Raw genomic sequence first — 14,108 nt, 5'->3', positions numbered from 1 at the left:
AAGAGATTAGGGCAGACCGGGGCCCGGACCCCTCTTGGCCGTTTCCGAGGCAAGACGGGACCCCATGGTCAAAATTAAAGTTGGGGGTCGCTCCTATGATGCCCTTGTGGATACAGGGGCTGCCTTGTCCATACTCCCCCTTAACAAGCCACCAACGGGAAGTGGGGGAACTACCACCATAATGGGGGTCGAGGGAAGGGCAACGCGAGTGCCCCTTTCTCGTCCTTTGTTTACTAAAATTGGAAAAACACACCTAGAGCACACATTTGTCTGTACCCCCTCCTGTCCAGTGGCATTGTTAGGGAGGGACTTATTGACTAAGCTCCAAATTGAGATCACTTTCACCCCTGATGGAAGAATGGAAGTACGACTTCCCAAGCAACAGAGCAGCAACTATCAAATGGCCCTTTTTAAAGCCATGGAGGAACCCACCTCAGAGGCAAATGAAGACTGGTGCTTAATAGAAAACAGAGTCAACCCACTGGTTTGGGCCGGGGTTGGAGGGGCCTCTCGTGCCAAATCGGCGGCACCATACAAAATTCCTCTCAAGGAAGGGGCGAAACCAGTTCATATGAAACAATATCCCCTTTCCAGCCAAGGGAAGCTGGGTCTACAACCAGTAATAACGAAGCTCTGAGAGGAAGGCCGACTCATCGAGATAATGTCCCCCTTCAACACGCCCATTATCGCTGTGTCAAAAGGGGGGGGGCAAAAGGTTTCGCCTCGTGCAAGACCTCCGCCTCATTAACCAGCAAAGCGAGGCCCCCCACCCTGTGGTCCCTAACCCACACACCCTTCTCGTAAGAATTCCAGGAGATCATGCATGGTTTACTGTCATAGACCTAAAAGACGCTTTCTTTAGCATCCCACTCCACCCTGATTCGAGGCCTTTGTTCGCCTTTGAGTGGGAAAGCCCAGAGGGTGAGTCAAAGGTTCAATTAACAGGGACAGTGATCCCTCAGGGGCTCAATCTTTCACCGGTCGTTTTTGGTCAGCAACTTCAAAAGGACCTCGAGCCTTGGGTCCATCAGCACCTTGAGGTGCATCTCCTCCAATATTGTGACGACCTCCTGATCTCAGCCAAGGCTAAGGATATGTGCCTAAATGGAACAATTTCCCTCCTTAATCATCTAGCAGAGAGAGGCTATAAAGTGTCAAGGGAGAAGGTGCAGCTAGTCCGACCAACTGTAAAATTCTTAGGTTACCACTTAGCCTAGGGGACCCAAAGCTTGGGATCAGAAAGAGTCGAAGTCATTCGTGACACTCCTGTCCCTACGTCCCCCCATGAGCTAAGAGACTACCTGGGCTTGACTGGATTCTGTCGGCTGTGGATAGCCGACTATGGGGAAATAGCACGACCACTATATGAGGCACTGCAAAAGGATAAATTAGACAAATGGAAATGGACTAAATAAATGAATAAGTCTTTCCTCAGCCTTAAAGCTGCCCTTGTGTCACCACCGGCCCTCGCCATGCCAAATCCCAGTCGACCGTTTAGACTCTATGTGCATGAGAATAAGGGCGTAGCCTCGGGGGTACTCTGCCAATGGACGGGCCCTTCCTGGAGACCAGTGGGTTACTACTCCAAAGTCCTTGATGTTGTAGCACGAGGATGGCCGAGCTGCTTGAGAGTGGTAGCAGCAACAGCCTTGATCTGCACTGAAGCTGAAAAAATGACAATGGGAGGGACCATCGAGGTCTGGGTGCCACATGGGGTGCCGCAAATCCTAGGGTCAGGGGGAGGAAGCAAATTCCTCAACCCAGCTTGGCACTCCTGATATGAAATAGGCTTGTTAACGAACGAAAGCCTCACTTTCATAGGGATGGCGGAGAATTTCTCCCCGAAACTTCGGGGGGCCGAGCACCAACGTGTTCGGCCCCCCGAACACGTTTCGGGGAGAAATTCTCTGCACCCCCCCAACCCCCGCACCCCCCCCGGGACGGGACTTACCTTTGGCGAATGTCCCTCCCGGCGGCGGGTCCGGCCGGCGGTTCGGCGGGTCTTCGTCCGGGGCGGGAGTGGCAGCCGGTCTTTTGACCGGCTGCCGCCGCCGCCATTCCAATAAAAGAAAAAAAAAACACGAACGCCCCCGTGATAGGCTACGTGACGATTAATGTAGCCTATCATGGTTAGATTTGCAAAGTCAGCCGTGATAGGCTACGTAAATCGACACGTAGCCTATCACGGGTGACTTAAAAAAAAAAAAAAGCGCGTACGGATAATGGCAGCCCCCATAGGGAGCTGCCATTCGCATTCCTTATTTGGTCGCCGTAGTCTACGTAAAGATTTACGTAGACTACAGCGACCAAATAAGGAACGCGAATGGCGGCTCCCTATGGCGGCCGCCATTTGCGTACGCGCTTTTTTCTTTTAAAGTCACCCGTGATAGGCTACATGACGATTTACGTAGCCTATCACGGCTGACTTTGCAGATCTAGCCGTGATAGGCTACGTTAATCGTCACGTAGCCTATCACGGGGGCTTTTTTTTTTTTTTAACTTTTTAGTTCACGGCTGGGCGAGGTGAGGCGCCTCCTCCCCAGCCTGAATTTCGGCTGGGCAAGGCGGGAAGCCTCCCCCCCGGCCTGAATTTCGGCCGGGCGAGGCGGGAAGCCTCTCCCCCCAGCCTGAACTTCGCGGAGGGAGCAGCGAAGCGCCTCCCCCCCACCGCGAAAAGCTTCGAGGACAGGTAAGTGACTTTCGTGCACCCCTACTGACTTTCAAAGCCTGCTCTAGCTTCAACATCGCCACCCTGTTACCAGCAATACAGGCCACACGTGGGCCGGGGCTCCCAGATCATGATTGTCTTGAAGTACTTGACTTGGACACCAAGGGTCGGCCAGATCTTGAAGATGAACCATTGGAGGGGGCCGGAGATTTGTTTGTGAATGGGTCCAGTTATATGCTAGATGGGAAGCGTTACACAGGGGCGGCTATCATCACCCATAGCGAAAGTGTCCATGAAGAACGACTGCCTCCTCATTTCTCCGCCCAATCCGCTGAACTGGTGGCCCTGACAAGAGCTTTGCAGGCAGGCAAAGGAAGGCGGGTAAATATTTACACTGACAGTAAGAATGCTTTTGCCGTTGTGCACGCTCACGGACAGTTATGGAAAGAGAGGGAATTCCTTACAGCAAATGGATCCCCAGTTGCCAATGGCAGCTTAATCGTAGACCTCTTGGATGCCCTCCAGTTACCCTTACAAGTGGCAGTTATCCATGTCCGAGCCCATGGAAGGGAAAAAGAGGAAAAGTGGAGGCAAGGAAATCAAAGAGCTGATGAGGTCGCAAAGAGAGCAGCCAGGGAAGGAATCCAAGGAACATTCCTTGTCTTACCCAGAAGGGGGGAGTGCCCCACATACTCCCCCTCTGAGTTGCAAATGGCATAAGAACACAAAGTGAGTCTTGGCGATCATGGATGGATCCAGATGACGGATGGAAGACTGCTTCTTCCACAGACCCTGCAGGGAGCTATCCTGGAACAAGTGCATCACTCTCTTGGACACCCTGGGGCATCAGCCATGATTAACTATTGCAAGAGGCTATTTGTCTCCCCTGGCCTAACTGTACGTGCCCATCGACTAGCCGCAACCTGCGAGGTCTGTCAGAAAACTAATTCCCCCAGAGCTCCCCCTCCACCAAAAGGAGGGCGACCATGGGCATACTATCCCTTCCAGAGGGTACAGATCGATTTTGCTGAAATGCCACCATATAGAGGTTACAGGTATTTGCTTGTAATAGTGTGTCAAATGATGGGGTGGGTAGAAGCGTTCCCATGCAGGAACTGTCAAGCAAAAACTGTAGTTGCTAAATTGTTACAGGAGGTGGTGCCCAGGTTCTCCTTGCCTGAAGTTATAGAATCCGACCAGGGCTCACATTTCACTTCAGCTGTTATGCAAGGGTTGGCACGAGCTCTGGGGGTAGAGTGGCACTTACACTGCCCCTGGAGACCCCAGGCAAGTGGGCAAGTTGAAAGAACCAATCGGAGTCTCAAGGAGACTCTAACCAAGCTCCAGCAAGGGGTAAGACTCACTTGGGTTGAGGCTCTGCCAATAGCTTTGACAAATCTTCGAAAAATGCCAAGAAAAGACATAAAGCTGTCCCCCTTTGAACTAATGTTTGGATTCCCGCCTCGGGTACACTGCGGAAGGAGGGAGGAGGTCAAATGGGAAATGGGAGATCAGATGTTAAGGGGCCAGTTGATTTCTCTACAGTCTGTTCTTTCACAGCTACGAGCCTACTCTGTCCCATTCCAGAGATTGCCACTAAATGCTCCCATCCATCTTTTCCAACCGGGAGATGAAGTACTGCTGAAAAAGTGGAATAAAGAAGCTTTAAAGGAAGGGTGGGAAGGACCCTACCTAGTGGGACCAACCAGCCATTCATGTGTAAAACTTGTAGGTTCTAGCAGATGGACACAATGCAGCCGGTTGAAGCCATTTAGACGACCCCTGCCTCCCCCTGTCACCCGGAGAGAACAGGAGGACACGGGCAATGGTCCTCTGCTCCCTGGCACTCCCCAGGAAGCTGCCAGGGACACAGGCGAAGAAGCCATCCAGGAGCCACAATCGCCTCTTGTCTCTAAATCCCAGCACCTAGGAAAGGCCAAGATCCGACTTAATCGGGCTTGATAGAATAGCTACTCTTGCTAAAATGAAGTGGCCGTGGATCCTAACATTGCTTACCTATGGAGTAATGGGATCAAAACAATCTTGTTGCCAAGAAGGGGGAAACACAGTCTTCAGAACTTCTCTAGGGACAGAATACTACAAATCCATGAAGTCTATCACTTGCTTAGGAAAGAAGGTTTTCAAGATACAATTAACCAAACCCTACACCTATTATACTGGTACTCGGAAAAGCCAATTACCACTAGGGGCCAAAGTTTGCCTCACTAAGGGAGGGCAGTGGGGATTAGATCGATGGACCCGCGGCGGGTCCATCAGACCATTAAGCAAGTTGTGCAGCAAGCCAGGCTAACCCCTGCAGCCCCACGTCCGCCCCCCTTAATAAAGATCCCAGAGATAGAGAAGCGCCCCTGGAAAGCCAGATTAGGGGTCCCAATAACAGAAGAAACTGATAATGTGTGGCTAGAATGGGTAAAGTACACCGCCAAGTCCTTAAATAAGTCTGACTGTTTTATTTGTGCTGCAGGAAGATTGGTAGCAAGGGTACTGCCTTTTCCTCTGGGATGGGACACTCCCTCCCTCCTCACCTGTGTGATCCGTTTGTTCCAGCACCCTAACGCATGGGGAGAGGAGGAGTGCCAGACTCTCAATAAGTTGTACCCTCCCCTCAAATTAGAAAATCGTGTTATACTCCCTGTAGCTTTTGTGCAACAAAGAAACCATACTGGATGTATATACTGAAATCTTATAGGGGGAGGGGAGCCTGTAGGGAACCTGACAAACAAATGGAGATGTATTAATTCCACTAGCTTTAAAAATGATTCCCTCCCAATCCCACAGGCTGATCTCTGGTGGTATTGCGGGGGTCTAGAGTTGTATGAAGTATTGCCCTTCAAATGGTCAGGAGTTTGTGGACTGGTTCAGTTGGCAGTCCCCTTTTCAATCGCATTTCATCCAACAAGGGAGACTAGCCAACCCCGACAGAAACGGTCAGTAACCCCTTTTGATAATCGAATATACATTGACTCTGTAGGGGTGCCAAGGGGAGTGCCAGATGAGTTCAAAGGGAGAAATCAAATCGCTGCACAGTTTGAATCTACCCTGTTTTGGTGGGCGACCATTAACAAAAATGTAGATTGGATCAATTACATTTATTATAATCAACCAAGATTTATAAATTATACCCGTGATGCTGTAAAAGGATTGGCTGAGCAGCTAGATGCCACTAGCCAAATGGCCTGGGAAAATCGGCGTGTTCTTGATATGATGTTAACAGAAAAAGGAGGGGTATGCGTTATGTTAGGTGGGCGGTGCTGCACCTTCATCCCTAACAACACTGCCCCAGACGGCACAGTAACAAAAGCATTACAAGGTCTCACCACCTTATCTGAGGAGTTAGCCAAGAATTCAGGGATTAACAACCCCCTGACTGCCTGGCTAGAAAAGTGGTTTGGAAAATGGAAACACCTAGCAGCCTCAATCCTTATCTCACTTGTAGTGGTGGTAGGAGTTCTGGTATTATTTGGTTGCTGCATTATCCCCTGTGTCAGAGGCTTATCCCAGCGATTGATAGAAACCGCTCTGTCAAAACAGATGCTCTTGTTTTATTGTACCAATAAAGAGGCTCCGTTTTAAACGCTTTAAGACGTGAGTAAAGACTTAAAGGAGGGAATTGTTAGAAAAAGAGACTCCATAACCGTTGGCGCCTCAGTTACGTAGGAGCCCGAGTGGCGGGAAAAATGTGGGCGGAGCAAAAAGGAGAACCATAATGACGTGCTCATGACTAACAGCTTGGTAAGCTGATATTGACTGTTTATTGGCTATTGGCTTGGTAAGCTAATGTACTGACTGTTTCATTGGTTATTGGCAAGAACAATAGAGGTGATAAGGTATAAAAGGCTTTTGCACACGTGTCTCGGGGTCCAGACTGCTCTGCACTCGTTTTGCAAAACGTTCAATAAAATAGTGTTGGATCCACTGCTGCCTGCCTGGCATCCTTTTCTTCTAAACCGAAAGCAAGAACTTTTATCTAACAATGTGATACTAAACATGTCACTTATATTAGTATAATAATAATACCACCACCACCACCACTACCACCAGTTAAAAGTAGTCACAGGGGGAACTATTTTTTGTCAGGAACATGACACACGGAGAGGGAGGGTTAACCTTTTCCTCCCCCCAAGTTACGCTCATCCCCAAGCTGCTATTAGGCCTGGAAGTGAAGCTCCCATTGGTACTGCAGTCTTCCCATTTTCTTCGAGGGGGTAGTCTTCACAAGGGATTTGGTGTGAAGTTAGTTAGAGCAGTTTGAGGCCCTTCGCAACAGATGACGTCATCGCCAATCTCTTGCCAACCAGCCGCTTCCCTCTTGAAAAGCCGCATTTTCTGAAACTCCTTTTACTCTGACTTTTTTTTACTGAAAGCGGCTCCCTGGTGGTTTCGCCACAGTGTGCCATGTCCCCCCCCCCACATTAAATCCTGGGTATGCCTCTGTGACCTGGCAGTGACATGTTCGAGTGGGTGGGATGCCCCATTCCCCCTTGTTTCTCTAATCGAAGTAATTTTTCCCATTGAGAAAATCCCCAGGGGCTCAGCAGCAACCCCTCACATTGCCACAGTAGTGGAGACACTCATTCACCTTTCCTAGCCTGCTTTGAATCTTTAACATATCCCCCCTTCTGTGCATGTTTACTCGGAAGTAAGAAGTAAATCTTGTACCCCTGTAGTGAACCTTAAACATATCTCTATGCATTCAGGTCTCATCTACAAACCTCTTCCAGCTTCTCCAGGGTATTTCACTATAGCAATAAAGGGTTAAAGGCTAACTTTAGTAACTCACCCTAAAGCGCTCTTTCACTTCTCTGATTCTCTCTTAAATCGCTTTTGCCATGCTGTGCTTCTTTGATGTTCTGTAGTTTCTCAGATGTAAAATCATTTCTCTGTTGTTATGTAAAGTCCCTTCTCCGCTTTATCACAGTAATGATGATCTTTTGGGTTTACGGAAGCTTCTCATTGTGAGCAGGGTGAAGGAGAAAGGGAGAAAGGAGGGGTTGGAAGCAATAACTCCGTGGCAGAGTGCTGGAATGGGGTGAAATTGGGGGGCTGGGCTGCTTTCAGGGTGGGGGGTCTTCAGATGCTGTACTCCAGAATTGGGGATTTTGGTTTCTCAAGGCAAAAAGTGCACACATTGGAGAAAAGCGGGGGAGATAATGTAGTAGCAGCAGGAAGCCTGGACAGGGGTGGGAAACAAGCCTCTCTCATTGGTTGAGCCACCCCTGCCAGGTTGATGACACTCAGTTATACTCCCTGCCCCCCACCTGGAAGTATGTTCCTTTCAAGTGCTGTGTGACCCCTGAAAACCAGATTTTAAAGGTACAGTACATGGGGCTTATCTTGTGTTGTGTGTCCCTGGCAGACCAAAGCTGATTCCATGACAGCCTGGATAATACTCCAATGCACTTCTCATTCTGTTGTTGTGAAGATCTCCCCCTGGGCTCATAGCAGATGGTGGGAGTGGGGTTTTGGAACCACAGTGGGCTAGGAAAGGGTAACTCCCATACATTACAGTCCTGATGAAAAACTCCACCCCACCACTACTGTTCTGTGTGTGTGTTGTTGTTTTTTAAAAAAACTCACTCAACTGCAGGTGACAAGTTTAGCATCATATCTAGTTTGTCCCTTACATACTTCTGGTATCAGATCTGGGCTGGGAGAAAACATAGTGTCTGTGGGGCAGAGCAGAAGAAGGGAGCGGGGGGGGGAGGTTCAGTTCTTCTCATCCATGCATCCCTTTTCATACTGCAATTACACTCCCCCACACACCAGACCAAGATGAAGCAGACCAAGATGGTGCCCCTTCCGATTTCACATACAAAAGATGACTGGATTGCCAGTCTGTGTTTAGTAGTGATAATGCGACAGCAGTCTCCACTGCACCTGAAGGTAGCAGGTTAACTTAGGGGGCAGAGAGCAGGCTTCATGGCACACAGGTCTCTCCTCCAACACCTTGCTGCTGCCTCTCAGCCTCTGCTGCCAGAGGCAACTGCTTCACTCTGCCTAATGGTAGAGCCGGCCCTGCCCCCTATTTTATATGTGAATAGGTCAGGCAAGTGAACAACCACCATGGCTGCCCCAATCATGTGTCTTATTTGGCCCCCAATGATCAGCTGGGCCAACTCATCATGCTACCTTCTTCTATATTTCTCAGTTTCCTTTGACCTGACAAGGGTGTGGTATGTAGGGCACACTTAAGAATGTACTTGGCATGTTTTCATCAGATACATTCACAGTGCCAAGCAGGCAACATGTAAAATTTCAGACCTGTATATCTGCAGAGGACACAGGTTATTAAAGCATTCCTTAGGAAGCAGTTGTCAGAAGTCCTGTCCCGTCCCCTTCCACAAGCAGGACACTTTTAAGGCTACCATTTCATTGAGCGGTTGTGAAATTCAATTCTGAGTGCATTTTAATGGGTAACTCTCCACCTGCATCCAATAAGGACCAGTTCATTTGGGAAAATAAGTGAAACCAACATATGTATTGACCTTTAGCCTTTGGTTAATCTGCTGTCTGAAAAGCAAATTATTGGCTCTTCTTGTCAATGAAGTCATTTCTCCTTACTTAGGATGAGAACTAAGAGCTGGGTGAGAACAATATAAACAAGAGAAACTACATTGGACTAAAAATGTGGATATTCTTAACAGCAATTTTTTTTTGCTGTGCACCTCTCTCTATTGTGCTCTTATCCTAAAAAGGAATTTTCTCCTTTCGGTTATTCCTCCCCTGTGGCAGCCACTCCAGTGCAATATACATGAAGAACTGGCTGGAGTTCTGCCACAAATTTGCTGATCAGCTCACCATGTTGAAGTCCCAGGCAGCAAGTGACCGCCGTTTATGATTTTAACACCACTCAGTATAGATAAGGCTATCCATGGCTACCAGTAATTATGGCTATATATTACCCCAGTATCAGAGTCTTTATGCCTCTGAATACTAGTTGCTGGGTGCATGAGCAGGAGGGTGCTATTGTACACATGTTTTCCTTGTGGGCTTCCCGTAGATATCAAGTTGACTAAGGTGTAAACAGAATACTGGACTGAACAGGCCTTTAGTCTGATCCAGTATGGCTCTTCTTACGTTCTTTAAGAGGAATACATGATCCAGAGGGCAGTCCACTACCATATATTCAGTGGACAGTAACAGGATATTACTTTCAAGCCCAAGTCTGATTCTGTGTAAAACATGCAGCCAACCAGAAGCAACCCAACTCATAAGCCCAGTTGAAGTCCACCAGGAGAAGAGCCTTCAGTGTGGTGGCCCCCTTTCTTTGGAACTCCCTGCCCCTGGAGGTCAGGCAGACACCAACACTGTGTTGTGTTTGGTGCCTCCTGAAAACAGCACTGTTCCAGGATGCATTCCTTCACTGGCCAGCCATGGTTTCTATTGGTATTGTTTTTAAAAAGCATAATTTTCATAATGGTGTTCTAATCTTTCATCCTTTTACTATTTTATCTTTTATGTTCACCCCTCCAAAATCTGTTTTAAATATGGAGCTCTATACAAATAGTGTAAACAAACAAACAAACAAGCACTGGTCAATAAGGAACAGCACACTAAACCAGAGAGAACTCTTGAAAATGTTGATTTTGAGCTCCTTACAAATGCTAAACCCGGCCACATTAGAAACACTAGGAAGTTGTGCAGTAAAAACATGCATCATGGATTATGGAAGCTAATACATGGTTTCTTACTAAATTGGGTTGTTCTACCAAAGGGAATTGTGTCCTGTGCAAGGGGTTTGCTTCCACTTCTAGAAAGTTTCACCACAGCCCTTGAGTAAGCTACAGCATTTGAGATTATTTCCCCCTGCAGATCACAAGAAACCACATTCTCAGGCAAATCCCTATTGTTCTCAGGAGAATGACTCCTTTGGCACATACATTAATTTAATCCTACAGAACACAATGCCTTCTGGCCTGTGTTTTTTTGTTTTTCTTTTGTTTTTAAATACAGTTTTATTGTTGTGGAAAGGCCTTAATGAGGAAGAAAAAAATATTTAATAAAATGGATCAAGTGCCTTTGGGAAAAATTAGCACACAATGCCTTCTTGTGAAGCCAGTTGAAACAGTGGATTGATGCAGTGATCGACCTTACAGGAAGTATTTAAAAAGCACAGATGGCTCAGGTTTACATGTTTACAAAAAGCTAGAAAGGCAGTTAAAGTCTTCAAGTGTGGTATAATTTACGAGAAGGTCATATATTCAGTGGTTGAAAATGAACCCAAAGACTATTGTAAACACACTTATTAGGGTTTCTGAAGGTTTAATCCCAGTATATTTAATTCTTCTCTGCAGTATTAGAGGCAACTGTTTTCATTTCTTAGTGAGAAGAAATCCCTCGAGCATGGAAAAAAATGTAACATTTCATTTAAGGGTTTGGAAGAATCAAGTTGTTGCCATATGCTGGAGTTTTGTTACGCAACTGCTACTGTTACTATATAATTAGAATACTTTTGACACTAATTTAACAAAATGGCTCATGATGTGACCAAAATAAAAATTCTGGGGGTGTGGGAGGAGGGGAGAAAGTGATTAGAAACAAGGTAATAGCAAGCAGCAGTAAGAGAAACATACAACAGCCCCTTCTGCATTGAGATTTTCCAGTGCACCATGATAGAAAGGCAGTGACCGGTGGGCCCCGAAAGGCTATCAAGTTCCTAAGCAGTTTAGGGGCAGCTAAACAATGTAGGTAAGGGAAGTCAGCAAGCCAGATCCGTAACTTTCTGGATAAGGATAGTCTGGACTTTCCATCCATCCTTCTATTTTTTTTTTCTAGCTGCTGTCTGAATGTAAGTGGATCAAGACTGGTAAACTTAACACTAGACTTTAAAAGAAGTTCAGATTGCATACGTGCAAAAGTAAGTAACGTTACACATTGTGTAGATATTACTTGGCAGGGGTAATTAACTCACCAAGCCAAACACTGGTTAGTTTACCAAGCCCTAAATTCATGTTAACCTCTTTTTTCACTGAAACAGGACAAAGTAAGGAATTAGGGCTCAAATAAGGTGGTCCCTACCTCACTGCCATACTGGGAGCTGGGAGACCCATGTTCAACTCTCTGCTACCACCATCCCATGTACATTTGTGAACACACAGACCATTTGCACAGGGCAACTATATCTAAGCCTGAAGTATTTAACAGGGCTGTAGCAAAATAGGAAAACTTCATATACTCTGCCTTGAGCTCTTGGAAAAATGGTGGAATACAAAAGTAATATATGAATAAGTTCATTATTTCATAAGTTCATAAGGTGTTTACTGTTGTTCCCTATAGAAAATAACTTTCTGCCTTTCTATTGTAAATCATTTCCATTTAAAAGCAGAACACAATCGAGTCAGGATTTGCGAGGAATCCAGTAGAGGCAATGGACTGTTTTTACTGAGTTTACCATAGGTGATGTTCAGTTAACCAACGTGCACCAGCTATACAGAAAGTACAAGCCATATGTATCAACTATACAGAAACAGAATTTGTGTGGAGATGTCACTGGAAGTTGTTCGTAAACCAGCTATCATCTTCTGAAAATCAAAATGAACTTCTAGTTCCCTTCAGCTCACCTTCGGAACCGTGATGAAAATAAAATCAAGTTGACCATGGTGTAATATGTATAAGCATCTGCATACACACAGTAGGAACACAGGAAGCTGCCTTATACTGAGTCAGACCCTGGGTCCATCTAGCCCAGTACTGTCGACACTGACTGGCAGTAGATTTCCAGGGCTTCAGGCAGGATTCTTTCCTAGCCCTACCTGGAGATAATGGGGATTGAATCTTGGACCTTCTGCATGCAAAACAGGTGCTCTACCCCTGAGCTACATCCCCTCAGTAAGAAAGAATCCTAAACAGAGTGAACATCAATTATTACTCAAACCTAGCAATGTAGTTTCAAATCCCTGGAACGGGGTGGGGAATGAGGTGCTGTTATTTTGTTTCTGGGATTGGTGCTGCCCTTGCTGGAGAAGCCTGTGGGTTGGATCCAGACTAAGTAAGTCATGCTTTAGTCCCACTGAAATCAATGGGACATAAGTTGGTCATGACTAACTTGTCCTATTGAGTTCAATGGACTAAAGGAGGCTTCCCCAACCAGATGCCTTCCAGATGTGTTGGACTTCAACCCCATCACCTTCAGACAGCAACTGCAGTGCTAGCTAGGGATGATGGGAATAGTAGCCCAACCCATCTAGAAGGCATCAGGTTGGGAAGGCTGGATTACTTGACTGGATCCTGGATTGCTGGATCCAATCCTGTGTTCTTACATCACTAGAGAGATCAGACAGAGGTCAGTGGAGGTGTAGTGGTTCTGACGTAGTTGGTACCAGACTATTTGGCAAGTGCTTGAACAGCATTTACCAAGCACGACTCATCACAGAAAAATCCCAAGAAAACAATGATGAGCTCATTTAACATCAACAAGAAAATTTGGTTACCATAGCAACTGAAATACAATGCATCAACATCTCCTGACAAGTTTGAAATGTCTGGGTGAAAGAAATACCCTAGCTTTGTGCAGTGTTATAATATCTAGGGGGAGGGGGGGAGAGCTTCATGACAACAGAATGAGAAGCATGTTGGAGTATTACCCAGATTTTCATGGAATCAGCTTTGGTCCATCAGCGACACATAAAGCGAGATAAGCTGAGTGTAGCATACCTTTAAAATCTAGTTTTCAGTGCTTGAAAGTAACATACTTCCGGATAGGGTGGGGGAGTAGAACGTAACGTCATCAAACTGGCAGGGGCTGCTCAGCCAATGAGAGAGGCTTGTTTCCTGCCCCTGTCCAGGCTCCCCACTGCTACTACATTATGAATGGAGAGCAACTAATTTTCCCTGTGGGTGCAGATTTCCCTAAAGAACCCCAAATCCCCAGTTCTCCAGTGCAGCATCTGAAGGCTCCTGAGAGCTCCCCTCCACCCCAATTTCACCGCATCCCAGGAATCTGCTGCAGAGTTATTGCTCCCACCCCGTTTTCCCCCAAGTGCGCACTTTTACCTATTGCTTCCAACCTCCCTTTCCCCTTCTCCCTGCTCACAATGAGAAGCTCTCCTAAACCAGGAAGATCGTTACTGCAATAAAACGATAAAGCGGAGAAGGGACTTTACATAACAACAGAGAAACTACAGAACATCAAAGAAGCACAACATCGCAATGGTGATTTAAGAAAGCATCAGAGACTAAAGTTAGCCTTTAACCTTTTCACTGCAGGACAGATAGATTTATTTCTTACTTCTGAGTAAACATGAACATAAGGGGGGACATGTTAAATATTAAAAGCAGGCTATCTAAGGTGAATGAGTGCCCCACTACTGTGGTAATGTGAGGTGTCGCTGCTGCGCTCCTGGGATTTTCTCAATGGGGAAAACTACTTCCATTGGGGAAACAAGGAGGAATGGGGCATCCCACCCCCTTGACCATATCA

This window comes from Heloderma suspectum, chromosome 1 (assembly GCF_057233095.1).
Source record: "Heloderma suspectum isolate Gila_16-S chromosome 1, 16-S_ref, whole genome shotgun sequence".
NCBI lineage: Eukaryota > Metazoa > Chordata > Lepidosauria > Squamata > Helodermatidae > Heloderma > Heloderma suspectum.
This window is presented reverse-complemented; position numbering follows the sequence as displayed.